Source organism: Schistocerca gregaria, chromosome 4, assembly GCF_023897955.1.
Source record: "Schistocerca gregaria isolate iqSchGreg1 chromosome 4, iqSchGreg1.2, whole genome shotgun sequence".
Taxonomy (NCBI): Eukaryota; Metazoa; Arthropoda; class Insecta; order Orthoptera; family Acrididae; genus Schistocerca; species Schistocerca gregaria.
Genome location: NC_064923.1, coordinates 81785758 through 81813253, shown reverse-complemented (window position 1 = coordinate 81813253; position 27496 = coordinate 81785758). Strand labels below are relative to the sequence as shown.

Genomic DNA, 27496 nt, shown 5'->3' with positions numbered 1-27496 from the left:
CCCCAAATTTTCGTTTGGGAGGTTTGGGCCAGTTCCGTGGCTACCACTTTCTGCCTGCCTCATTCCTTCTTTTTGTGCGGGTTTCTTGGTGTTCGTGGCACGTATAAACCATGCAGAACAGCTGATTGCCCGTCTGGCTGAAAACGCAGCTACTACTCGCAAAGTACCTGGTTTTTATGAGCCTGTTAGACAACCATTAACACGCATACGCCAGTTGTGCATTTACGTAAACGGACGACAGTTTCAGCAACTTCTCTAAAACAAGATGCAACATAAGGTAGTCTGAACAACGCGGTTGAACCTCACTAGTGTCGAAACCTTCATGGAATCCTAGCGGGGAAAGGTGTATCGCTAACATTTTTCTCATGAAAAAACTTGTTCCTTCTCTAAAAAATTTACTGTCGTTGTCTCGTTACATGCTGTACATATGTGTGTGCCCTCTATTTGTGTGTGTGTGTGTGTGTGTGTGTGTCTGTGTGTGTGTGTGAGTGTTACATAATTCTGCGATATACACCATTTCGTAGGTCAGTGTATATACAGCTACATCTACATTCATTCTCCGGAGCCACCATATTGTGTATGGTGGAAGGTACCCTCCGCCACTATTATTCATTTCCTTTCCTGCTCCGCTCGCAGACATACCAAGAAAACTCCCTTTATGACTCCGTATAATCCTAATGTCACTAAACTTATCTTGATTATCCTTAGGCGAAATGTATGTCGGCGACAATAGAACCTTTCTGCAGTCAGCTGCAAAAGCCTATTCACTTAATTTTCTCAGTAGTGCTCCTCGAAAGAAACGCCTCCTTCCCTTCAGTGATTCCCGTTTGAGTTCCCGATACTTGCGTATTGTTCCCAATATTTGCGTATAGCTCGAACCTACCGGTACAAATCTAGCAGGCCGCCTCTGAATTGCTTCATTGTCTTCCTTTAATTCCACCTGGTGCGGATCCCAAACACTCTAACATTACTCAGCAATGGGTCGCAACAGTGTCCCATATGCGGGCTCCTTTACAGATAAAACACACTTTTCTAAAATTCTCCCAATAAACCGAAGTTGACCATACGCCTTCCCTACGACTACCCTTACATGCTGATTCCATTTCATACTACTTTGAGATCTTACACCTCGCCATTTAATCGACGTGACTGTCACACAGCACACCACAGACACTATGACAGAAAATCACAAGATTTCTTTCCTGATCTGCATTCGGTTGCACTTTGCTACATTAAGAGCAAGCTGGAATTCACCAACACAAATAAAAATTCTATCTTATATCCTTCTACAGTCACTCAAACATGACACTTTCCCGTACATTACATCGCCATCATCAGTTGCAGACATCTGCTCACGCTATCCGTCATTTCATTTGTTTTTGGAGAACAAGAACGGTCCTGACTCAGTTCCCTGGGGCACTCCTGACAATACCTTGTTCCCTGATGAACATTCGCCTCGAGGACCATCTACTGGGTCCTATTAGTTAAGACGTCTTCACTTATTGTGAGATATTCCGAATTTCGTATATTTTATGGCTTCGTACAGTGCGTAGTGTCGTGGCGTTTTAACCTGCCGCCGGCCGCGGTGGTCTCGCGGTTCTAGGCGCGCAGTCCGGAACCGTGCGACTGCTACGGTCGCAGGTTCGAATCCTGCCTCGGGCATGGATGTGTGTGATGTCCTTAGGTTAGTTAGGTATAAGTAGTTCTAAGTTCTAGGGGACTAATGACCACAGCAGTTGAGTCCCATAGTGCTCAGAGCCATTTGAACCAGTTTTCTTTTTTTAACCAGCCTCTGTAGCTATGCGCCAGTGTCTTGGATTAAATTCCGAACCTCTTCGCAGTGTCTTGTGTTGGCATGTGACACTGCTGATGATGATCCGTCCATGACCTGGGGACGTTAGACTCTACACCCTCCTTGGTACTATTCGAGAGGATTAGGGTACGTGTCGGCACTGTGTTTCCCCTCTCCCTTCCCTTCATTCGTAACAACACAAGCCGAACATCATGGTCGTTCACAGGACACAAAAACACAATTTGATACTTCATAACATTTCGGACGAAAACTATCCCCATTTTGACATTTCACAGGATGATGATATAGAATTCGTGGATCTGCCTTCTTATCATCATCCCCTTAAATACAGGACTGGTTTGACATAATGGCGTTATTAATCTGTAAATGTGTTTTGGCTCTACAATGTTGTTTATTAAAGGAGAATCGACTGACAATGAGTAACTTAAGAAAAATGAATGAATGAAAACTAGCGGAAATGATATGATACTGCTTTACAGAAAAATCTTCATAGACCATTAGAAACTGAAAATTTAGCACCTGTATCTTGCCAAGACAGCACGTTAAAACGCCGGTCACTGGTTTATCAGGTCTCGTTGACTGTCAACCAAAGTGGAAACAAGAATGTTTATACATGGTGATTCAGCTGTCCCTACTCATGGGTTTTATGCAAGCTGCAACGCTTTCAAATACCACGCACAAAATTTTCATACTCTTTTGCTTGCTATGTACAAATGATGAGTCCTACAGAAAAACAATGAAGAGGACCTCATTGTAGGAACTTTAATGTAGTTAAATTTTGTCCTGGGATATACACTACTGGCCATTAAAATTGCTACACCACAAAGATGACGTGCTACAAACGCGAAATTTAACCGACTGGAAGAAGATGCTGTGATATGCAAATGATTAGCTTTTCAGAGCATTCTCACAAGGTTGGCGCCGGTGGCGATACCTACAACGTGCTGACACGAGGAAAGTTTCCAACCGATTTCTAACACACAAACTGCTGTTGACCGGCGTTGCCTGGTGAAACGTTGTTGAGATACCTCGTGTACGGGACAGAAATGTGTACCATCACGTCGGATTGTAACCTATCGCGATTGCGGTTTATCGTATCGCGTCATTGCTGCTCACGTTGCTCGAGATCCAATGACTGTTAACAGAATATGGAATCGGTAGGTTCAGGAGGGTAATACGGAACGCCGTGCTGGATCCCAACGGCATCGTATCACAAGCAGTCGAGATGATAGGCATCTTATCCGCATGTTTGCAAAGGATCGTGCAGCCACGTCTCGATCCCTGAGTTAACAGATGGGGACGTTTGCAAGACAACAACAATCTGCACGAACAGTTCGACGACGTTTGCAGCAGCATGGATTATCAGCACGGAGACCATGGATGCGCTTACCCTTGACGCTGCATCACAGACAGGAGCACCTGCGATGGTGTATTCAACGACGAACCTGGGTGAACGAATGACAAAACGTCATTTTTTCGGATGAATCCAGATTCCGTTTACAGCATCATGATGTTCGCATCCGTGTTTGGCGAAATAGCGGTGAACGCACATTGGAAACGCGTATTCGTAATCGCCATACTGGCGTATCACCCGGCGTGATGGTATAGGATGTCGTTGGTTACACGTTTCGGTCACCTCTTGTTCGCATTGACGGCACTGTGATCAGTGGACGTTACATTTCAGTCGTGTTACGACCCTTCATTCGATCGCTGCAAAATTCTACATTTCAGCATGTTGCATGTCCTGTGCGCGCCTTTCTGGATACAGAAAATGTTCGACTGCTGCCCTGGCCAGCATATTCTCCAGATCTCTCATCAATTGAAAACATCTGGTCAATGGTGGCCGAACAACTGCCTCGTCACAATACGCCAGTCACTACTCTTGATGAACTGTGGTATCGTGTTGAAGCTGAATGGGCAGCTATACCTGTACACGCCATCCAAGAGCTCTATTTGACTCAATGCCCAGACGTATCAAGGCAGTTATTATGGCCAGAGGTGGTTGTTCTGGGTACTGATTTCTCAGGATCTATGCATCGAAATTGCGTGGAAATGTAATCACATGTCAGTTCTAGTATAATATATTTGTGCAATGAATACCCGGTTATCATCTGCCTTTCTTCTTGGTGTAGCCATTTTAATGGCCAGTGTGTATTTTCGCTATGGGCTATAGTTTTCGAATTATTCAAGAAAAACGTACAAAAGTTACCTTGAAACTCGTTTTTGTTGAGTAATTTCAAACAAGTGGCCTCCAGCGAAAACGTATCTAAGTACAAAATTTAACAACATTAAATTTCCTACAAAAAGGCCCTGTTCATTTTTTACTTGCACGTAGCAAGCGAGAGAATATGAAAATCTTACGTATGTTTTTTGAAGGTGTTGAGGGTTGTATAAAACATATCGGTAGAGGCAATTAAATCCCCCTGTGTTTCGTTATCGAATCAATAATAGTGAAAAGTGAAATAGATGCCTCATCCTACATCTGGGATTCGATAAACTGAGGTTGCTCCGCGAAGCACGGACACCAGCAGTTTGAAGTTCCCTTGCTCCCTTATGTCCATCGAACGTCTCTCGTTTTCCGCTGAGATCAAGAGACGCTAATTTCACTGGCTTCTCCGCTGCCACTTTCCCCTGATTGTCTCGTTTGACGCGTTGTTCTCCGCTGCCAGTGAGTAGCGCCTACGTGTCACTAAGCTGGCAGTTTCTCCCCCTGCGGTGCACTGGCCTTTGTCTCGGCCCTTCACTGAACCGCACAGCCATCCATCAGCCGCGAGCGTCGGCGTCCGCATCGGCTGCTTCCTCATATGTTTTCACAAAGAGAAAAAGGAACTACGCTGTTTCGTGACGCGCAAGCAAGCAGAGGGGCGTATGTTAGGAAGAGACCAGAGGTGAGATGGAAAAGCTGCACGCGACAGCCCGCACGCTCGTCACCTGCTCTTTGCCACCACCAGAGCTCCACCCTTCTGACTGCGTGACAGGTGTTCTATATGCAAAGCAACACCTTTTTTTTTGTCGGTCGATTTCGGTTGAAAAAAATGTGGGATTTGTTGCGGGATGTTGTGGAATATTCCCGTTTCAGCCCGTATTGTTTCATAAAGTTCCGATGTTTGTCGGAGCTGTAAGTAGACTTCAAAATGGCGTCTGTAACGGACACAAGTTCGAAGTTGAGGGCGCTGTCACCGAGTTTCTTTAGGCGGAAAAACAGATCATTGCAGAACATTGCCGAAGTAAGAGTAATTTCAGGTGTGCCGCAGGGGCGTGTCGTAGGACCGTTGATATTCACAATATACAAAAATGACCTTGTGGATAACATCGGAAGTTCACTGAGGCTTTTTGCGGATGATGCTGTAGTATATCGAGAGGCTGTAACAATGGAAAATTGTACTGAAATGCAGGAGAATCTGCAACGAATTGACGTATAGTGCAGTGAATGGCAATTGAATCTCAATGTACACAAGTGTAATGTGCTGCGAATACATAGAAAGAAAGATTCTTTATCATTTAGCTACAATACAGGAGGTCAGCAACTGGAAACAGTTAATTCCATAAATTATCTGGGAGTAGGCATTAGGGGTGATTTAAAATGGAATGACCATATAAAATTAATCGTCGGTAAAGCATATGCTAGACTGAGATTCACTGGAAGAATCCACAGGAAATGCAGTCCGAAAACAAAGGAAGTAGGTTACAGTACACTTGTTCGCCCACTGCTTGAATGCTGCTCACCAGGCAGGGTTGATAGAAGAGATAGAGAAGATCCAACGGAGAGCATCGCGCTTCGTTACAGGATCATTTAGTAATCGCGAAAGCGTTACGGAGATGACAAATAAACTCCACTGGAACACTCTGCAAGAGAGACGCTCAGTAACTCGGTACGGGCTTTTGTTGAAGTTTCGAGAACATACCTTCACCGAGGAGTCAAGTAGTATATTGCTCCCTCCTACGTATATCTCGCGAAGACACCATGGGGATTAAATCAGAGAGATTAGAACCCACACAGAGGCATAACGACAATCCTTCTTTCGACGAACAATACGAGACTGGAACAGAAGGGAGAACCGATAGAGGTACTCAAGGTACCCTCCGCCACACACCGTCAGGTGGCTCGCGGAGTATGGTTCAAATGGTTCTAATGGCTCTGAGCACTATGGGACTTAACTTCTGAGGTCATCTGTCCCTAGAACTTCGAACTACTTAAACCTAACTAACCTAAGGACATCACACACATCCATGCCCGAGGCAGTATTCGAAACTGCGACCGTAGCGGTCGCTCGGCTCCACACTGTAGCGCCTAGAACCGGACGGCCACTAAATAGTGAAAGATTCGCTTCTTGGAGCCCAGGGTGGTAGGTGGATCCGCAACGTATCTGTCTTCTCCAGTACGATACGGCTCTTGCTAGCGTTCGTTGAGCCTGCCTTAAGATCCTACCCACTCGATAACCTTCCGTAACAAAATCTTCCTATACTATACATTACAACATAGCAACAAAATGTAATAAACATAGTCAATAAAAGGGCATAAGTGCCACCTACATATTTCTTCAAGTTATGTTCTAAGATAAATCGTAGGGTCAATATTACTTCGCTGTTCCAGACTGAAGCGCCTAGAACCGCACGGCCACAGTGGCCGGCAGAAAAGAAGTGTTGTATTACTTACTGACCGCCCCTCATTAATACCTACTAAGCTACTGGCGCATTTTGAAATCGCTCACAGGCTGAGGGTATGTTCTAGCTACGCGCCTGTCGTGACCTAAGCTACGATTTCCACACTGCACTTCATCACAGACCACATTTTAGTAATGACGAAGCTTAAGAAATCTGTCAGGAGTTAAATTTCTTGTGTTGAATCCGTGTGATATCAGACATACCATAGAACTTTCGGAAGGCTACCGAGCACACAGTATCACGGTATAAGTGTATATGTGCTTGGATGTGATGGTGTGGCCACTTTATCACGGGATAATTATATATTTCTATTTTTATAATTATATTTTATAATTTTGGTTGGGATGGTTTTAAATATTGTGGGCTAGCATGAGACTTGTAATTAACTTATACCGCGATAATACTCGTACGGGCATCGGCTGCCGCGAAGTACATACGATATAACATTTTTCAAACACAACGCGCGACTCACCGCCTTCTAATAAATAGTTTGCGTGAACGCCGGTATTCAGAAAAGAAAATGTGAGTATTCTTACGCAAACTGTAATCATTAATATGGCTCTTAGGGGCTACTGGTTATTTATGTACCAAACTACGTAAGGATTAACGGAGATATTGCGGAATGTAATGATTTTCAATATTTCTTGGTCATTATTTGCAAGGCAAAACTGGAGAGAATCGTGGTCTCGCGGTTCTAGGCGCGCAGTCCGGAACCATGCGACTGCTACGGTCGCAGGTTCGAATCCTGCCTCGGGCATGGATGTGTGTGATGTCCTTAGGTTAGTTAGATTTAAGTAGTTCTAAGTTCTAGGAGACTGATGACCACAGCAGTTGAGTCCCATAGTGCTCAGAGCCATTTTTTGTTGTTGAGAGAATCTCATCTGCCGTTAGGCGGCCAAAATGAAACATACTGAACTCATTCAGTGCTGTGGATTTTAGTAAATGAAATCTATCACTACTGTCTTTAACTTTGAAATTAATTAAAGATCAATTACATTTAATAACATGAATCGTCAACGTAATGGGTGCTAGGGGAGATGAGCTCCCTGCACTACGAGATTCTGTAAAATTTTTTGTTAATTATAATTAATGCTTGCGATCATGAGAGATGACAACTAAGTCAATAATACACACATTCTTATAACAGTTTTTATTATATTTTACAAAAGTACAGAAAAAACCTACGTTAATTATCAGAGCACTACAATGGCGGCCTACCGCTAGGCGAAACAAAAACATGAGAGCTCATTCAATCAAACCAAAGTCTCTGATATTCATGTCCTATGTTACCCAGAGATTATACAAAAAACTGTATTTTGTTAATTACATCGATATTTGTGTTTTTATAATAATAATTTACAATCTTTATTATTTCTTATACATCGCGGAGACTTACAGTCTTGAAATAATTTATAATTCACAAGTCGCACAACAAAAACTTCCTCTCCCTTTCTCCAAATGTCCATTTATGTGACGTACCGTCACAACAGTCGCAAAGATAACAATTTCAGATGAATGCGAGAACTCTTGGATACATTGTGGGCTCGGCAAAGCTGCTACCCAGACAGTAGCGGCTCATCAAACAGTATGTACAGCAAAACCCAAACAACACCCGTATTGTTACTTATTTTTCTTCAAGCCACCAGTTTCGGCACTCACTGATACCATCCTCAGGCTCTAGGCACAATATGAACGAATGTAGCACAATGCTAGGTGTAGAGGCCATCAAATAAATCTGGATTCCGTGAATATTTTATCGAAGTAAGTACCCCAACGGTTAGACGATAAGTATTGTTGTCTAATCCTTAGGATACTCTCTTCAGAAGAATATCCACAGAATCCAGACTTTTTTTATGGATCCTACACCAACACTTGTACATCAGTTCACAGTGTGAATCGGAGCCTGAGAATGGCACCAGCGAAGTGCCGAAGCAGCTAGTTTAAATAAAAATAAATAAGAACTGATCGAAGTACGGCTGTTATTTAGTTTTTCCTCTACATAAATGTGAGAACTGTCTCACAATATGCAACCAGCATGCTGGCGAGATTGATATGCAAAAGAATTTAAAAGAAATTATTTCTGAATACATTATGGGAGTGAACAGTGATCAGCGTGTTACTAATATTTACTATCAAAAACAGTCTTGATCACAATTCATTTATTACGGTGACCGGTTTCGACCACTGCTGTGGCCATCTTCAGACCAATGAGTAAGAACCTCTCCAGCAGGAGGAGGTTCTTACTGATGAGCACAGTAGTGGTCGAAACCGGTCACCGCCGGCCGGACTGGCCAAGCGGTTCTAGGCGCTACAGTCTGGAACCGCACGACCGCTACGGCCGCAAGTACGAATCCTGCCTCGGGCATGGATGTGTGTGATGTCCTTAGGTTAGTTAGGTTTAAGTAGTGCTAAGTTCTAGGGGACTTATGACCTCAATAGTTGAGCCCCATAGTGCTCAGTGCCATTTGAACCATTTTTGAAACCGGTCACCGTAATAAATAAATTGTGATCAAGACTGTTTTTGATAGTAAAAATTAGAAAGAAAATTGAGAATCTGTTAGATGACGAACAGTTTTGCCTCCGAAAGGTTTGAGCATCACAGAGCCAGTTCTGACGTTAAGCTGGATAATGGAAGCAATTTTAAATCCTCGTCGCCGTCTTTTATGTCGTCTCACTGTCTCTGTAGAGCTGTACCGTGGGAACAAGGAGAGGATGTTGTTGGTGGACGGTCTCCTCTTTCTATAACACAAAACTGCACACAATTATTAACTGGATTCTTTATTGGTAAGAATAGAAATCCACTTTAGCTAGTTGTTGCGTCGCGTAATCCACGTTAGCCTCACTACTGGTGAAGTGCAAGTCCGCTATATTCACTATAAGGTTACTGTGTGCTGCCTGTTTCTTTGCTAAAGGCTAAGACTGTAGCTCCATCTCGGTGACACGCTGGAACTCACTAGGTCCGACAAACTCGAACTGGCCCTCCGGTACACGGCGACTATCTAAATACTGGCGGCCGAGAGGGCGTTGGCGGCGTGTTTTCTGCGAGTCTGGCACTGGCCTCTTTCGATCTTCTCCAGATCTCTTTGCCACATGGTGTGCTAGCGCCGGCTTAGCCAGCACAAGCAAGACTTAAGAAAAATCATGACCGCTTCACAGGATTTGTTGACTTAGAAAAAACGTTCGACAAGATGCAAGACTTCGAAATTCTCGGGATAAACGGTATAATCTATACGTAAAAACGAGGAATAGTCAATATGTATACAAAACAACAGAGACCAATACTACTGGAAAAACAAGGCAAAAATTCTCGGACAAAAGATGATGTAGATTCAAGAAGCAATGAAACGATATCGATAAGATTAGCTGAAAACATCCTCAGTGAATATAAGGAAGAATTACAACATTTGATTAATTGAATGAACAATCTAACGAGCACTGCATATGGACTGTAAGCAAAGTAAATAATGACGAAAATAAAGAGGAAAAATGAAATTAGCTATAAATCTCTAATCGGGATTGGGAACCATGTGGTAGATGAACAGATGAAATTCTTTAGCCTTTGTGAATAAAATGACTTACGTGTGTAAGAAAATTAAGCCATATCATGCTGTGTTATCTGATCCTATCACGAAGTGATCCAAAAATGAAAAAAACAGGTTTTCAGATATCTGCGTAATTTTGACTGTGAATTTTGATTATCTAAACTCAAAAGATCCCGTTTTACTCACAAACTTAAGTAAAGGAATGGCGTCAGAGTTTAGCAGCAAACGCCGCAATGAACATAAAACACGAAAACTGCCGTAAGTTAGTTCGTAAATAATTTGGAAAATGTCTATAACTGTATTCAGCTATAAAAAGCCAAATAAACTTACATTTGGTCATGAGTGTGACGTAATATGATCTCTTATTGATTGTAATCACAATTTATGTAGTTGACAGCTGTCACATTAAAAAAATTACACCTATAAAGTGCCTCGCACCAACAGTGGACGAACTGTCTCACTTCGATTGGTCAGCGCTCAGAATTTAAGGATACAGGGTACTTTCTCGGCTCAATATTATCTAACAATCGACAACTGTTCCTTTCAGGTACTGTTTGTAATGTATATGTTTTACAGATTTTTTGTTGATATCAGGTAATGCAGCACACTTTCTAAAAAAATAGAAGTATTTTGAATATTTTTGAACCTGCTTAAGGTTATTAAAAAAATACAAAGAAATTGATGCAATTTCTTTTCCAAAATGCTTCCTCCAATTGAGGTACCATTTAATCCAATGTTATACATTTGAAGGAGACCAAATTTTTACAGATATGCATGACATGATGGATGTGATAGTAGACGCATTTTATTCCACCTATTATGTATATTACAAGGAAAAAAAAGTATCACGTCTTACATTTTAATTTTTATAATTTTTTTCCTAGTAAAAATGTTAATTTTTTCTATAATTTAGTTGATTCTGCAATAATGTTTCGGTCTACTGCATATGTAGGAACTATTGCAAGTTACAGAAAAAAATTGAGTAATGCTTTATAAACTTTAGGAAATATTTGTAACTGAATTCTGAAAAGTACAACTTGTGGGAAATTGCGCATGAAGATAGGAGTCCAAAATAACTGTGCCTCAGAACATTACTAAAGCATAGTCTTCATCCTGCAGCATTTCTTCATCTTCAAGCTTCCTCTTGGCATTCCTTTTACCACCTCTTGCTTCTTTGGTAACTTGGAGAGCGAATCTTTCAGCTTCTTGCACCCGTTGTCTGTCACACGCAAGAAATTGACCTTCCATATTAGAGCCACATTTTATGCCTACATTTCTCAGGACTTCCAACCTTCCTATCACTCCATCATTGCAACATATCACTGCATCTAGTACACCACTTTTTAATGTATTTAGTCCTACAAAAACATTCTTGGTTAATCTTTCCCATATGCAATGGTTGAACCTTTCATTTGTATTCTGAGTGCCCCCATGAAGACATTTACTAAGCAAAGGAGGGTCACTCAGGGCTCTAAAAATTGGTTTTATTTCATTTATAACAGGTTCAGGAAGAGAATGGTTATGATGATATATTTGACCACTTTCTTTTGCTTTTTGCTAACCACATCAAGAATCTGCTCCTTTAGGGCAAAGTCCGTGAAAAGTGTGGTCACCTGTGGACTCCTTTTGAAAGCAGGTGGCCCATATGGCTTTTCTCATTGCTGTAACGTCATTCAGAGGTGCAGTTCGTCTAATGGCCAGTCAATAATAACTCTGAAGAAGGTCTGTTTCAGTTTCTGTCACTCTGCCTCGGCCAGACAGAGATTTTCCATCAGATAGCAACTTTCCTTTCATTTCTCTTCGTAGCTTCCTCAATCTAGCACCCATCCCCTTTTGCAGATGTCCACAACACTCCAGTTTTTTTTTAGCAAGGTATCACCATAAACATTGAACCCATTAACTTTATTGAAAGCATTAGAGTCCCCATCGCCTATGTACTTCATATATCTAACGGTATAAACTGGCACCGACCTCTGAAATATTTTTCGAGCTCCATCACACTTTATACCTCCATAATTCTTAGAACACTGATATTCAATATGTCCTTCAGTGTTACTGTGGCAGGTGTGGCAGTACTTAGATATGCACTCAACATCAACAACTTTTCCATTCTCCAGAGAAGTACCGCTTACAACACCACTCAAAGAACGATGTCCTCGACGTTACCATCTCCCATCAAGTGCAACAGCAATTTCCCTGGTTCCACTAATATTTACGGTTTCTTCTAGTGCAGGTGTCATAGATGATTTAGACACAACCGCCAATGTACCTAACAGTATTTTTATGTACTTGATGAACCTGCTGGGAGGAGGGGGAAGGTCCATCAAACTACAAAACGTTTGAGTAGCCTTTTTTCCTTTTCCTATTGCAAGCATTGCATACACTATCTTCAAATTCACGTCATATGAATTATGCACAATGTTCGAAGTCATTTTAGAGGTAGTTTTATTACAGGATCTACACAGAGCAACTAATTTTGACGCTAAGCCTACCTGATAGTTTCTTGTTCAGTTACTTCCAGACAGCCTTCGCTATCAAATCGTTTACATTTCGCCACTTCCTTTATCAAGGAATATAAGATCCCACATCAACAACAACAAATCCACTACAAACAGCACCATAGCTACCACAAAAATTTGAATCACCAGAAGGCATGCCTTGTGGGAGTTTCTTACCTGAAGAACTGATACATAGGTTACTTTCAACAATCATTGAAGCCGCCAAACGAGGATTCCAGTTCCGACACTCCGATGGTCATATTGGCGAAGTTTTAGTCGCTCATTCGGGCCTGGGCGTGCGTACGATTCGAGTCTTCGAGCTGCCTTTCGAGGTACCAGAATCATTGGTCACTGAATCGCTCCAGCCATATGGCAGAGTTATCAGTCATACGGCCGAACGTTGGGCAAGTTTTAGCACGTATCCAGTGCTCAATGGTGTCCGACAGGTGCGAATTGCCCTTACGAAACATGTGCCATCGTACATCAACATCGGCGGCTGTCGAGCTATTGTCATCTATGATGGACAGCCCCGGACATGCTCCGGGTGTGGTGGTGAAGGACATCTTCGATCTGCGTTTATGCAGAGGAGACTCGTGCAACTCCCCAGCGGAGACCTCCAGAATCCGACTACACCAACGTCACTGCCGATGACTTACGTGGCGGCGCTTCGCGGGGAGGTAACGCCGAGGTCGGAAACGCACTATCGAACCGACGCCGCAGTTGATTGAGGCGCCTTCGGACCCCACTGACGAAGGAATAGCTCCGACCAACCTCCAATCCCAGACATTACAGGTGGTGCAAAAAGAGGTTGACATCGTCACAACAGGCATGGAGGCTGAAGTGGAACGACCCCAGGGCGTTGTGGCGACGGCGAAACTGCAGGAGATACAAGATTCACCGACACCAGAGGCTGAGGTGAGGGCCCGCAAACAACGCTCGCCAAAGCGCCGCAAGAAGCGCCGACTAAACTCTTCGGAGACGCTATCTTCTCTTCTTGGGAGCCCAGAGGAGACTAACACTATGGACCTGTCTGACTTGGAACCACAAGCTTCCGATGTCGCAGACCATATGAATTCGGACAGTGCAAAGATGTCATGTCGCTCAGACGACACATCCGCTCAGGGGCCTGCTACCCCTTCTGCGGTGGAGTCTAAAGCTGCAAAAGAACAACAGCTGTCACTCATCAATAATGCACAGGAAAATTTGGAGCACCACAATGATATCAGCTGGTATGAGCAGGACGATGAAATCACCGATGCGGACCATTCTACTGGTGGGGACTCGCATCCGTCTGCATCTCAAAAATGGCTCTGAGCACTATGGGACTTAACAGCTGTGGTCATCAGTCCCCTAGAACTTAGAACTACTTAAACCTAACTAACCTAAGGACATCACACACATCCATGCCCGAGGCAGGATTCGAACCTGCGACCGTAGCAGTCACACGGTTCCGGACTGCGCGCCTAGAACCGCGAGACCACCGCGGCCGGCCGTCTGCATCTCAAGAAACCTAATACCGCAGGGACACGTCCGTCGGGCGACCCTCTGCGGATGTGCAAAGGGACTGTCGATACGGTGCAACTTTGTCATTTTAACATCATGTGGAGATGACAGCTACTCGACCCCAGGCATACAGAATAGGGACAGTGAATGTAAATACCATTAGATCGCCCGTTAAACAGCAGTTGTTTAGGGACATGATATACGCGTCGGATGTGGATATACTGATGGTGCAGGAACTCTACATTCCTGAGTTCCAGGAAGTCCATGGCTACATCTCCTACACCTCGCCGCACTCGAATAACGACAGTGGAACGGCAATATTGGTCCGGGACGGGATTCCGGTTCGCGACCTGGCTTATCTACCTTCGGCACGAGGACTGGCGATAACTGTTAATCGAATTCGCATTCTCAATGTTTATGCCCCTTCCGGCACCGACAACAGACGGGCGCGTGCGAGATATTATTCGGAAGAGATTGTGCCCTTATTTACCGGCAGATTCGATCATTTCATTATAGGTGGTGACTTCAATTGTGTTTTAGCCCAAAAAGACCAGACTCCACATTACAATACCTCTCGTGAATTGCATGTGCTATGCCGGGATCTGGAGTTAAGCGACACCTGGCACATGATTCATAGGAACCGTGAGGGATATACTTTTTATACCAGTCACTCAGCGAGCAGACTCGATCGAATATATGTTTCGGTTGGCCTACAGGATAAGGTGATCGACGCGGAACGATGGCCTGCGGCATTTACTGATCATCTGGCTTACATTTGTACCATATCACTCCCTAGGCAAAGTGTGTGGAGAAGCCGCGGGACATGGAAGCTCAATTCGTCACTTTTGGCAGACACCGAATGTCGTCAGAGAGTCGAGGAGGTATGGGCCACATGTCAACGCCGTCTACCAACATATACCTCCGTGCTTCAATGGTGGCTCGAGTGTACTAAGCCGGCAATAAGAAGAGCGCTCATACAGTATGGTCGGGATAAGACGAGATGGCAAAGAGACACTCTTGATTATTATTACACAATGCTTCGTGAGCTGTCCTTCCAGGTGCCGTCTCCAGAACATCAAGCGGAAGTTCATCGTGTCAAGGCACAAATCCTATCGATCACGCGACGACGACTGGGTGGCATCCCAATACGGGCAAGATGTCTCGACACCATCACTGGGGAACGTACCTCGATGCACCATGTGTCGCGGGAACATAAACGTTACCGCCGAGCATTGGTAACAGTGCTCCACGGTTTAGATGGCCGTCAACTGACAAGACAACGGGACATTGCAAATGAATTTTAGAGCATTTCCGCCACCTCTATGCCGGTACACCGACGGACCGTCTCGTGGGGGAAGAGATACTGCAACATCTGCAAACGACACTGACAGAGACGGATAAGGCAGCGCTTATGGAGCCACTCACAGAAGACGACATAAAGGTGGCACTCAAAAAAGGAGCTGCCCATAAATCACCAGGGCCAGATGGAATTACGCTAGAGTTTTATCGAGAATTCGTGGACATGATGATGCCACAGTTGGTGTCGATGTACAATGAGGCGATGCGTCCGGACATGCGCCTACCGTCGGATTTTGTGACGGGCTTTCTTCTTCCCATCCCGAAGATGGCGGGGAGTCGCAATGTTAATCAGCATCTGCCTCTCACTATGCTAAACACCGATTATAAAATCTTTGCAAGACTACTAGCGTCTCGTCTCAAGCTGGCGATATCCAGGATAATATCCCCTGATCAGGCTTGCCTAGGGGTGCGAAGCAACATCTCCTCGGCGTTAAATGAATACCGTGACGTTATCGCCCTTGCGGAAACGTGTAAAATGCGAGCAGCGATGATATCTGTGGACATCGATCGTGCGTTCGATAGGATAAACCATGACTTCTTGGCGTCTGTCATGAGCCGAATGGCGATTCCACCTGTTTTCATCTCCATCGTTATGAGGCTAATACGAGGGGCTACATCGAAGGTGATTGTAAACGGCCGGGAAGCGGGCTCGATTCCCGTTAACAGCTCAGTCCGACAAGGGTGCCCACTCTCCATGATGCTGTTTGCGGTAGCGCTTGAGCCGCTGATGTGTGTTATGAGGCGCTCACTTATTGGGATAGCGCTTAATGAGAACTCTTTCGTTTGCCGCGCATATGCGGACGACATGATCCTCCTTGTCAGATCAGGACATGAAGTGCGTCAGGCTGTTGAACATCTAGACTCTTACGGGACGGCGGCAGGCAGTGTCGTTAACGTGACGAAATCCAAAATTATGCACATTGGACGGGGTCTGGAAGACGTATCGGGACCGTTTCAGACGGTGGAATCGCTGAGATGTCTGGGGATTACATTTACCCGTTCACTACGGCGGTCGGCGGCGGCGAGTTCTCGGCGGCTTCTGCAGAATGTTCGTCTGACGATACGCAACAACTCACTGAGAGCCTTTGACATGATCCAACGTGTGGCATACACCAACGTTCACATAGCGTCACGACTGCCCCATTTAGCGCAGATCCTACCAATACCGAAGGGTATTGCAGATCGCCTCATGGGTGCCTTTGGTTACTATGTTAGTACTGGGATGTTATTTAAGATCAAATATAATACGTTAACGCTACAGTTCCGGAACGGTGGCCTCAACCTCACAAACGTGAGAAACAAAGCTCTGGCGCTTTACATGCGAGCGATGATACGAAATTGGCAACAAAGAAGGCATACCATAACGTCAGCTCTGATAGAAGTACTTGTTCCGCCTTCGTACGAACTCCCTATTGCTATGGGCAATATTTCGCCTTCTCTTGCACACATTGCCTCATTTCTTGTTGATTACAGTTATGTTCGTCTGAAAGTACCTTCGACGAGAATACCCACGACTCGGGAGATCTATAGATGCTTGATGGATCACCATGGCCGCAATATAATGGAATTCAAATACCCGTCGAGAACGTGGAACCACATTTGGTGTGCAGTGCATACTCCATTACTGTCAACAGCAGCGAGATCGATGTGGTATATTCTTATAAACCGTAAACTTGTGACCAGGAGTCGATTACGTACAATTCATATGGTCGATTCTCCTCTTTGCACCAACTGTGGACTGTTAGCAACGGAAGAACATGGTTTAGTGTGTGGCGCAGCGAGGGACGTCTGGATGCTTACGCGTCGAATACTGGCCTTCCTTCAGCGCACTAACTACACAGAAATCACATCGGATGTACTTTTTCTACCGGACAAGACCTTTTTTCCCAAACAAAAGACATATGCGGTCAATTGGATCGCTGGACATGCGACGAAATATTTGTTTTCGTACGATATTAAGTCCGTGATGGATTATTGGATGTATTTACAAGAACAACACGAGCTCATACGGAGACATACGAAATACAGGACTTACTTTTCCAATTTTTTAGGAAGTGTTTTTCACAATCCTCCCGATAGCTGGGGGGTCCGCCCGTGACTAGGATTGTCATTTACTTTATTCCTGTTACAAAAAAAAAAAAAAAAAAAAAAAAAAAAAAAAAAAAAAAAAAAAAAAAAAAAAAAAGGGCGGCCTTTGTGTTGATTTTTTGGTTTCTAAATTGTTTTTGCTGTCTCGATACTTTTCTTATCCCTAGGACAGCACAATTGTACGAATAAAGAATGTTTGTTTACCCTGCCTTCCTGGAAAAAAAATTAAAAAATAAAATAAAATTAAATTAAATTAAATTAAAAACAAGTTGGTAGAGCAATTAAAAAAAAAGGGGGGTAGCGTCTTCGATTCATAATGGAAACATCTTCTGTCCTGGGTTCGATCCCCGCCACTGCCTAAATTTTGATAAATAATCAGCATTGGCGGCCGAAGACTTCCGGCATAAGAAGTCAGCCTCATTCTGCCAACGGCCTTGTCAAAGAGGGCGGAGGACCGGATAGAGGTTCAGGGCACTCTCTTGTCCTAGGGGTGGGAAATTGCTCCTAAAGGCGGAAGAATCAGCAATGATCAACGACATGAGGATGCAGAAGGCAATGGAAACCACTGTATTAAAGACATGTAACGTGTATCCACAGGACATGTGGCCTGTAGTTGAAGAAGTGTCATGATGATCTTTCCATTGGCAAAAGATTCCGGAACAGTCCCCCATTCGGATCTCTGGGAGGGGACTGCCAAGGGGGAGGTTACCATGAGAAAAAGATTGAATAATCAACGAAAGGATAATGTTCTACGAGTCGGGGCGTGGAATGTCAGAAGCTTGAACGTGCTAGGGAAACAAGAAAATCTGAAAAGGGAAATTCAAAGGCTCAATCTAGATATAGTAGGGGTCAGTGAAGTAAAGTGGAAGGATGAGAAGGATTTCTGGTCAGATGAGTATCGGGTAATATCAACAGCAGTAGAAAATGGTATAACAGGTGTAGGATTCGTTATGAAGAGGAAGGTAGGGCAGAGGGTGTGTTACTGTGAACAGTTCAATGACTGGGTTATTCTAATCAGAATCGACAGCAGACCAACACCGACAACGATAGTTCAGGTATACATGCCGACGTCACTAGCTGAAGATGAACAGACAGAGAAGGTGTGATGAGGATATTGAAAGGGTAATGCAGTATGTAAAGGAGGACGAAAATGTAATAGTCATGGGCGACTGGAATGCAGTTGTAGGGGAAGGAGTAGAAGAAAAGGTTACAGAAGAATATGGGCTTGGGACATGGAATGAAAGAGGAGAAAGACTAATTGAGTTCTGTAACACGTTTCTGCTAGTAATAGCGAATACCCTGTTCAAGAATCACAAGAGGAGGAATACCCTGCTCAAGAATCACAAGAGGAGGAGGTATACTTGGAAAAGGCCGGAAGATACGGGAAGATTTCAATTAGATTACATCATGGTCAGACAGAGATTCCGAAATCAGATACTGAATTGTAAGGCGTACCCAGGAGCAGATTTAGATCACAATATAGTAGTGATGAAGAGTAGGCTGAAGTTCAAGACATTAGTCAGGAAGAGTCAATACGCAAAGAAGTGGGATACGGAAGTTCTAAGGAATGACGAGATACGTTTGAAGTTCTCTGACGCTATAGATAAAGCAATAAGGAATAGCGCAGTAGGCAGCAGAGTTGAAGAGGAATGGACATCTCTAAAAAGGGCCATTACAGAAGTTGGGAAGGAAAACATAGGTACAAAGAAGGTAGCTGCAAAGAAACCATGGGGAACAGAAGAAATATTTCAGTTGATTGATCAAAGGAGTAAGTACAAATATGTTCCGGGAAAATCAGGAATACAGAAATACAAGTCGCTGAAGAATGAAATAAATAGGAAGTGCAGGGAAGCTAAGACGACAAAAAAAATTGCAGGAAAAATGTGAAGACATCGAAAAAGATATTATTGTCAGAAGGACAGACTCAGCACACAGGAAAGTCAAAACAACCTTTGGTGACATTAAAGGCAACGGTGGTAACATCAAGAGTGCAACGGGAATTCCACTGTTAAATGCAGAGGAGAGAGCAGATAGGTGGGAAGAATACATTGAAAGCCTCTATGAGGGTGAAGATTTGTCTGATGTGACAGAAGAAGAAACAGGAGTCGATTTAGAAGAGATAGGGGGTCCAGTATTAGAATCGGAATTTAAAAGAGCTTTGGAGGACTTACGGTCAAATAAGGCAGAAGGGATAGCTAACATTCCATCAGAATTTCTAAAATCATTAGGGGAAGTGGCAACAAAACGACTATTCACGTTGGTGTGTAGAATATATGAGTCTGGCGACATACCATCTGACTTTGGGAAAAGCATCATCCACACAATTCCGAAGACAGTAAGAGCTGACAAGTGCGAGAATTATCGCACAATCAGCTTAACAGCTCATGCATCGAAGCTGCTTACAAGAATAATTTAGAGAAGAATGGAAAAGAAAATTGAGAATGCGCTAGGTGACGATCAGTTTGGCCTTAGGAAAAGTAAAGTCACGAGAGAGGCAATTCTGACGCTACGGCTAATAATGGAAGCAAGGCTAAAAAAAAATCAAGACACGTTAATAGGATTTGTCAACCTGGAAAAAGCGTTCGACAATATAAAATGGTGCAAGCTGTTCGAGATTCTGAAAAAAGTAGGGGTAAGCTATAGGGAGAGACGGGTCATATACAATATGTACAACAACCAAGAGGGAATAATAAGAGTGGACGATCAAGAACGAGGTGCTCGTATTAAGAAGGGTGTAAGACAAGGCTGTAGCCTTTCGCCCGTACTCTTCAATCTGTACATCGAGGAAGCAATGATGGAAATAAAAGAAAGGTTCAAGAGTGGAATTAAAATACAAGGTGAAAGGATATCAATGATACGATTCGCTGATGACATTACTATCCTGAGTGAAAGTGAAGAAGAATTAAATGATCTGCTGAACGGAATGAACAGTCTAATGAGTACACAGTATGGTTTGAGAGTAAATCGGAGAAAGACGTAGGTAATGAGAAGTAGTAGAAATGAGAACAGCGAGAAACTTAACATCAGGATTGATGGTCACGAAGTCAATGAAGTTAAGGAATTTTGCTACCTAGGCAGTAAAATAACCAATGACGGACGGAGGAAGGAGAACATCAAAAGCAGACTCGCTATGGCAAAAAAAGCATTTCTGGCCAAGAGAAGTCTACTAATATCAAATACCGGCCTCTGCTACTCTGAGATGAAGAGGTTAGCACAGGAAAGGAATTCGTGGCGGGCTGCATCAAACCAGTCAGTAGACTGATGACAAAAAAAAAAAAAAAAAAAAAAAAAAAAAAAAAAAAAAAAAAAAAAACGAGTACTTCCACAAATATATATAGCACATGAAAAAACTGCTTTAGCGAAATATAATGCAACATACTTGTAATCACTGGGAAAAAGGAACTTCACAGTTCTTTTCGAAATAATACTGGTTTCTGTAACAGAAATAAAGAGGGCGTGGCGGCATATATGATCATAACTTTAAAATTTGGTATATATAGGTCATTTTTAATTTTAAACCCTATTATGTGTATATCAATGTAATCAGGAAAGTCTATAGAATTTAATAAAGTCATAAAAACATTTCGATTGCATTGAATAGTGAGGCACATCCATCGGACGAAAATATTAAAAGGGTTGAGGTAGGAACGATGAAAATCCTAGACTGACCAGTCTGTAAGAGTTTAGTAATCTTATTTTAAAAATCTCTTGGCTTGTTTGGCGACTGAGAGCCCTCGACTGCGCCATTGTACGATATTTTTTTTATTAATTTTATTCATTCGGATACCAGCTACTAAGCAAAATTCATTTTAAGCTAAGTCAATTACACACGTCTTTATGCGTTTCTTACTTTAGCTCGTAATCAGGCCATCACTCAGAATAAATTTTTCAAATGGTTCAAATGACACTAAGCACTATGGGACTTGATATCTGACGTCATCACTCCCCTAGAACTTAGAACTACTTAAACCTAACTAACCTAAGGACATCACACATATCCACGCCCGAGGCCGTATTCGAACCTGCGACAGCATCCGTGGCGCGGTTCCACACTGTAGCGCCTAGAACTGCTCGGCCACATTGGCCGACAATAAATTTCTCATTCACATGCTAAGCTTACGATTAAATTATAATTTATTACAATATGGTTAATCTAAATCTTGCAATGTTAGTTATGCAAATTCATATAGGACGCTGATGTTTCACGTCCTGTGTTTTTGACCTTATTCTTACCCACTATTGTTGTTTCATGGTGGTGTTTTGTTTCTTAGACAATATTTATGACGCATATTTTCATATAGGGCGCTTCACAGTGAAGTTCGTTGTAACATTCAAGTGAAAAACAACAAACATGCTCTTTACAAACGTGCTTGCTATGTTTATTAAATTTACTTTGGACCTATTTTCTTGAGAAGTGAAGGCTGCTTTATAGAATTTACGGAGTGTACTGTGTTGTGTGTTCTTCAGTCCTAACACTGGTTTGTTGAAGCTCTCCACGCAAGTCACACTAGTGTATTCTGTGCGAGCCTCTCCATCTCTGCCCAAGTATTGATACCTATATCCATTTGAACCCATTTACCATAATCAAGCGATTCTTTGAGCCTCGTGATGTGTCCTGTCAAACCGAACTCTTATTTTACTCACGTTGTTCCATATATTTCTTTTTTCCCCAGTTTGACTTAGTGCCACCTCATTCACAATCCAGTCTACCCATCTTATCTTCAACTTTCTTCTGTAGAACCAAATTTAGAAAGCTTCTTTTCCCTTTTTGTCTGAGCTGTTGATCGTCCACTCTACATTTCCACATAAACCTACACTCCAGACAAATACCTTCTGAAGATACTCCCTAAATACAAGGTGGTATTTGATGTTAATGAGTTTGTCTTTTCCTCTACTTCAGCCATCATCAGTTATATGCTGCTAAAACAGCACAAATCATTTACCACTTTTAAGTGTCTCATTTGCTAATCTAATTCCATCAGTATCGCCTGATTTGATTCGACTACATCACATTACCATCGTTTTAATTTTGTTGATCTCTCGATTTTCAAGACATTATTCATTTCGCTAAATGGTTGCTCGAAGTCTTTTGAAGTCTCTGACAAAATTAGAATGTTATTGGAAAATCGCTAAAATTTTATTCCTTCTCCCTAAAATTTGATTCCCTTTCCAAATATCTGCATTGTTTTCTTTAGTTCTAGCTTAAAAAACTTCTTCTGTATGAAATGTCATTACGACGATCTCTGTGTGTAATCTTCACACACAATGATGACCTATGATAATGTTTGTAGTAGCCCATATTTTTATTCCATGAATGTCTTAGAATTATTGTTACCTCTATGTTCCAGACGCATAATGTGGTTTATACGATGTGTTTTGCTTAATGTAAGATACATGCACTTGGTTTTGAGAAAGATGTTTTCTCATTTGTCTGCGTGCAGTATTGTTGCAACGAATTTCAAGTATACTGATAGAGGTATATCTTTAGTGGTTCCTATTATCACTTCCAACGCATCTTGGTGTAATATATGGCAGAATAATACACGGCAGAACTGTAGTTACAAATTTGTTTGTCATAAATCGTTATTTGGTCCCATTGATCTATCACAGATAATATAAACTTGAAATATTTTTGAAATTTGTATCCTTATTAATCATTCGTGTGTACAATATTTCATTAACCTGGTCTCCGTGTATCAGTATGTAATGTCAAGTCTCTACAATATATTCGCGGTCTGGCGCACCAGTAATAAGTAGACTCTTTCTCTGTATAATTTTCATGACATTTACGCTTTCATATATGATTTTAATTTACTGTAAAGAATATATATGCCCTTAAGTGAACTTCGTCACCGATTACCGAGTGCATAATACTTCAACTAAGTCTGACACGTGAGCAGTAAATGTAACATAATTGCACATAGTTATATACAGGTTAACAGTGTTTGGAAGTAAGTACATCCTTGACAATATCGTGTCAGTTGTTTCAGCTGTCAGGCTGGAGCGCTTAGTGTATGTTACGATGAAGAACGACTTGTGCTTTTATGAATGTGACATCAGCACGATATTTATGTGATGAGTACGATATATACATGACATAGCAAATGTAACCGATGTTATTGCGCTGTAAATTTGGTTATGTTAATGTGAATTATGGTGTGCTTTATTTGTAAGTGACGATCTCTGCAGACATGTGACGCTCTTTCACGCTGGTTTATTTGTGGTGCTTGATAATGGCTCATGGCCAAAATTAGCTAATAGCACGATTTTAATAAAACACAATAGAGCCCATAATGATCGATGTATTCCATTACTGAAGTACTGTAGGTTAGAATTCTTCTTCTCTCTACTAATATTTCCTTATTTAAATGTACTTCTTTGATTAGTTGGTTTAATTAAAAAATTTAAGAACATTTACAGATTTTCCGTTATAGCGCAGACACCTTCCATAAATAATATTCTGATTTATTTAAAAATTACGTTAATGCATTACTATGTATTAAAAGTATAGAAGCACTTCATGCAAGTATTTTTTTATTTAATAATATACTATTATTATTATTATGTTTGGTTGCAGGTAATAAGTTAGAGATGATCGACATAGATTGCAACCATCACAAAAGCGACAGGGAATTCCAGGGTAATGATGGGGAATATTAAACTATGTATTTCATTTCTCATATGTATTTGTAAATTAATTTGTTTTAAGTAAATGCATTATATGTAATTACGTATTTTAATATAGTTAATAATATATGTTAGCCCGAGAGGGAAACAGCTGATTCAGTGACATACATGCAACGAACAGTTGCAGCATATACCGCCAGATATCTGTAACCGTTCCTTGCACATTTTTTGCACGGTTTTCACATCTCCGGAAATACCATTTTTGACTATGTTACTTAAGTCTTGAAACGATATGTTCTGTATTTTCGGTATATGCTTAAAAATTTAGTAACAGCTCTGTTATTCAGGAGTGTGAATTTGGTTTTCCGCCCTGTAGGATGATTTGAAAATGGGTCTCTGCCCGAAACTAGTCATCGACCGAATAAAAAAAATAAAATTTGCAGCTCTGGACTGGTTTTTCGTTGTACGGACTGGACGGACAGTTCATAATTCGTGAAAAAATCAGGCAATAGGATGATTTGAAAAGGGATCTTCCTCTTGGCAGTTTACCGCCGTGAACGTAGAACCAGGACTCCATAATTCTTCCAACGCTCTCAATGTTCCACATCTTTGACCATTATTTGTTTCTATTTTGTTTCTTTTTTCACAGTGCAATATACGTTATTCATGTTTTCACTCTTGATGTGTGTTCAGTTTTTGATGGCTATTTTGCCACTAAATCTGAAGGGGGTGCGATGGGGAGTTTCCCTTGTTAGTAATACAGATAATTTATATAATAATGCGCTCTGCTTTTCTACTGTCCGCGTTTCCCTTCGGGGCCCATTTAATTGCTGGTGCAGGTTACTGACAAAACTGAGTTTCATGCTGAGGAAATACTCGACTTGATGGTACCGATTCTTTTTCATCTCTCACGTGTAATTTATGTATTATAACCCATGTTACAAAATATAACTCACTTGTTGCCGATTGGTTCGTTGGTGGCACATCTGTCTGAGAGAGCACCCCTGGCTATTTTTCAGGTGGATCGCAGCGCAGCGGCCGGCCGTCTTGTAGTGTGACGGGGATCGAACCCGGGGCCCCACTCCTCCGTGTCCGCCACAGAAGGAAGAGACTTCGCCAGCTGCGGCCCACTAGCGCTGCTGCCCTGGGGTTCCCCTGAGCTGCGAGCCACGACGCCACACAGCGACCTGCAGCCTGGTTCCGCTCTCCCGATACGAACCCCGTACCTCGTGTCTGCAGAACAAATCACACAACTGCGGCTGAGAGAAATCTCTCCGCCGCGGCTGCATTTACTGTGACCCCCACGCACCGAACATATCGGTACCAAAAGGGAATTCTCATAGAAAATGATGCTATAAAAGATAACTACTGGGATATGACTTATAAGTAAGAGTTGCTCACTGGAATGCACATCTGCTCTCTCCAATCCGTATTGATTGTGCCTGCTGGTGACGACTCTCGCATGTGGAGTCAGATACCGCCAGAACATACTCTCTGGTGGAGCCTGTCCTCAAATCCACAACCACTGTGTCTTCTGAACTTCGCATCATCTCGTATGAGAAGAAGTTTAATTCTGTTACATGTGATTGTCCCCTTCAACTCACTACTATGATCGATCACAAGTTAACTCACAGTAAACTGTTACCTGGTCATGATAGGCGCTACGAAAATTAAGCTTTGAAGCTAGGAGCACTGGTACTTTACTCTTTCGGAAAAGGCATTCGTATATCATTTCTCTGCTTCACTACACTGCAGACTTCATTGCCTCTCTGATAAGAATGTACGTCGGTCCATTATACCACTACTTATCGCAAGCAATGAGCTCATCGAAACTTATTCCCACTCTAACAATACCACCACTTGCAAAGTAGGTTAGAAATCAGATTAATAATGTTGCTCACGCAGCATATGTTCGCTTTATCGGGCAAACAACTAAGTTATTGACTGTGGACAGTATCGTCAGAATGCAAATAATGAAGTCACTGTAAGAAAGTCATTAATTTTGGCACTTATCTTGAATGGATTCCCCCGTAGATTTCGTCGAAGTTGTTATGGCTCATCTTGTTGATTCTAGGGTGATTCCACTTTGACTGCTAGAAGGTCCAGATTTGTATTTTAGCAATATTTGAAGACCTAACAAATGTGTTTTTCGGGAAATTCTTGATGACCAAACAGTCCCAGATCAGAACAATGGTATGGTAGAAATAATTTTTGACTTGGTGCTCACGATCCACATTTTTATTAAACTTCTTGTAAATTCACATATACTTCTTCTTAATTGTCACATCATCAAGAAAACAGTTTTGTATCAATCTTCATACATTTAATTTCCACTTTAAACAAACACAAGGCTTGACTGCTCTTTTACAAAGCGAAATAACAACTTCTACAAAGTGAAACAAATACTGCTCTGTGCGCATTCGCGCCAAAACGGTTACAAGTAAGTCAAAGATTATGACAGTCTCACAGAAATGAATACACACAAGAACCATATCACTGTAATATATCGATACATCGGAGTACCTATACATTAATAATATCAAATGTGAATATTGTCACAAAAAAGTCGGTTACTTCGCAGAAAAGTAGTATGATATTACTGATATCGAGAACGGGGGTTGGAGTGCCGTAATGGTCACGTACATAAACAACCATTACACCACGCTGACGACCTTTCAATCGTCCAAACAGATGGTACTGTCCCAGCATTGTATGTAAGATGTGGCACCAATACCGGTCCCACTTGGCCAGACTTTCGAACTGGGACTTGATAACTCGTGTTGCGGGTGGGATTACACTGTTACGCGGTGACTCGTTCTCTTCAGACTGATACTCCTATTTTGTTCCCACGGTGTGCTGCAGTTTCGTGAAGTTGTTTTTTGGTACTGTTTGTTTCATATCAAAGGAATACGGCGCAAAACGCTCTCCTGAGGTCACGAAAGAACGCCAGCAATTTGTTACGTTATGTGTGAAGTTACGGACTATTCGGTGCCGAGATACAGGTCTTCCTTTCGCTCTAGGGCTAGAGAGAATCCTACATTAAGTTCACATATCGTCTTACACTTCCTTTCTAATTGAAATCAGTTCCTTACGAAGAGAAATGTACTTCAGTTTACCCCTACCTTTTCTATGTCCCAGTTCTTCGATTTTCATTAAAGCGAATATTTTCGCCATTCCTACATGCATCACGAACTATATCATACTGATACATTCGTAATACTGACTGTTTTCACCAATGGGTGACGCGTTTCAAGTTATAATGACTGTTGATGGCTGTTCCTAGATGCCATAATTACTGTGGTGAAACCTCTGAAGCCATCCGAACACAGCACGTAGATCCAATGTGTTGTCGCCATGGACTACTAATAGCTTACTGTGAGCAGGTGTTTCTTAGTTAAGAC

General features: G+C 42.2%; 1 long non-coding RNA gene across 1 annotated transcript in view; it reads left to right on the top strand.

Annotated features, from left to right (window-relative positions):
* LOC126267312 (uncharacterized) overlaps positions 1-27329 on the top strand; it is a 42479-nt gene extending 15150 nt beyond the window's left edge. The window contains exon 3 of the long non-coding RNA XR_007548991.1: positions 25115-27329. This is a non-coding gene — a long non-coding RNA (uncharacterized LOC126267312). The remainder of the gene's footprint in view (positions 1-25114) is intronic.
* The last annotated feature ends 167 nt before the right edge of the window (positions 27330-27496 follow it).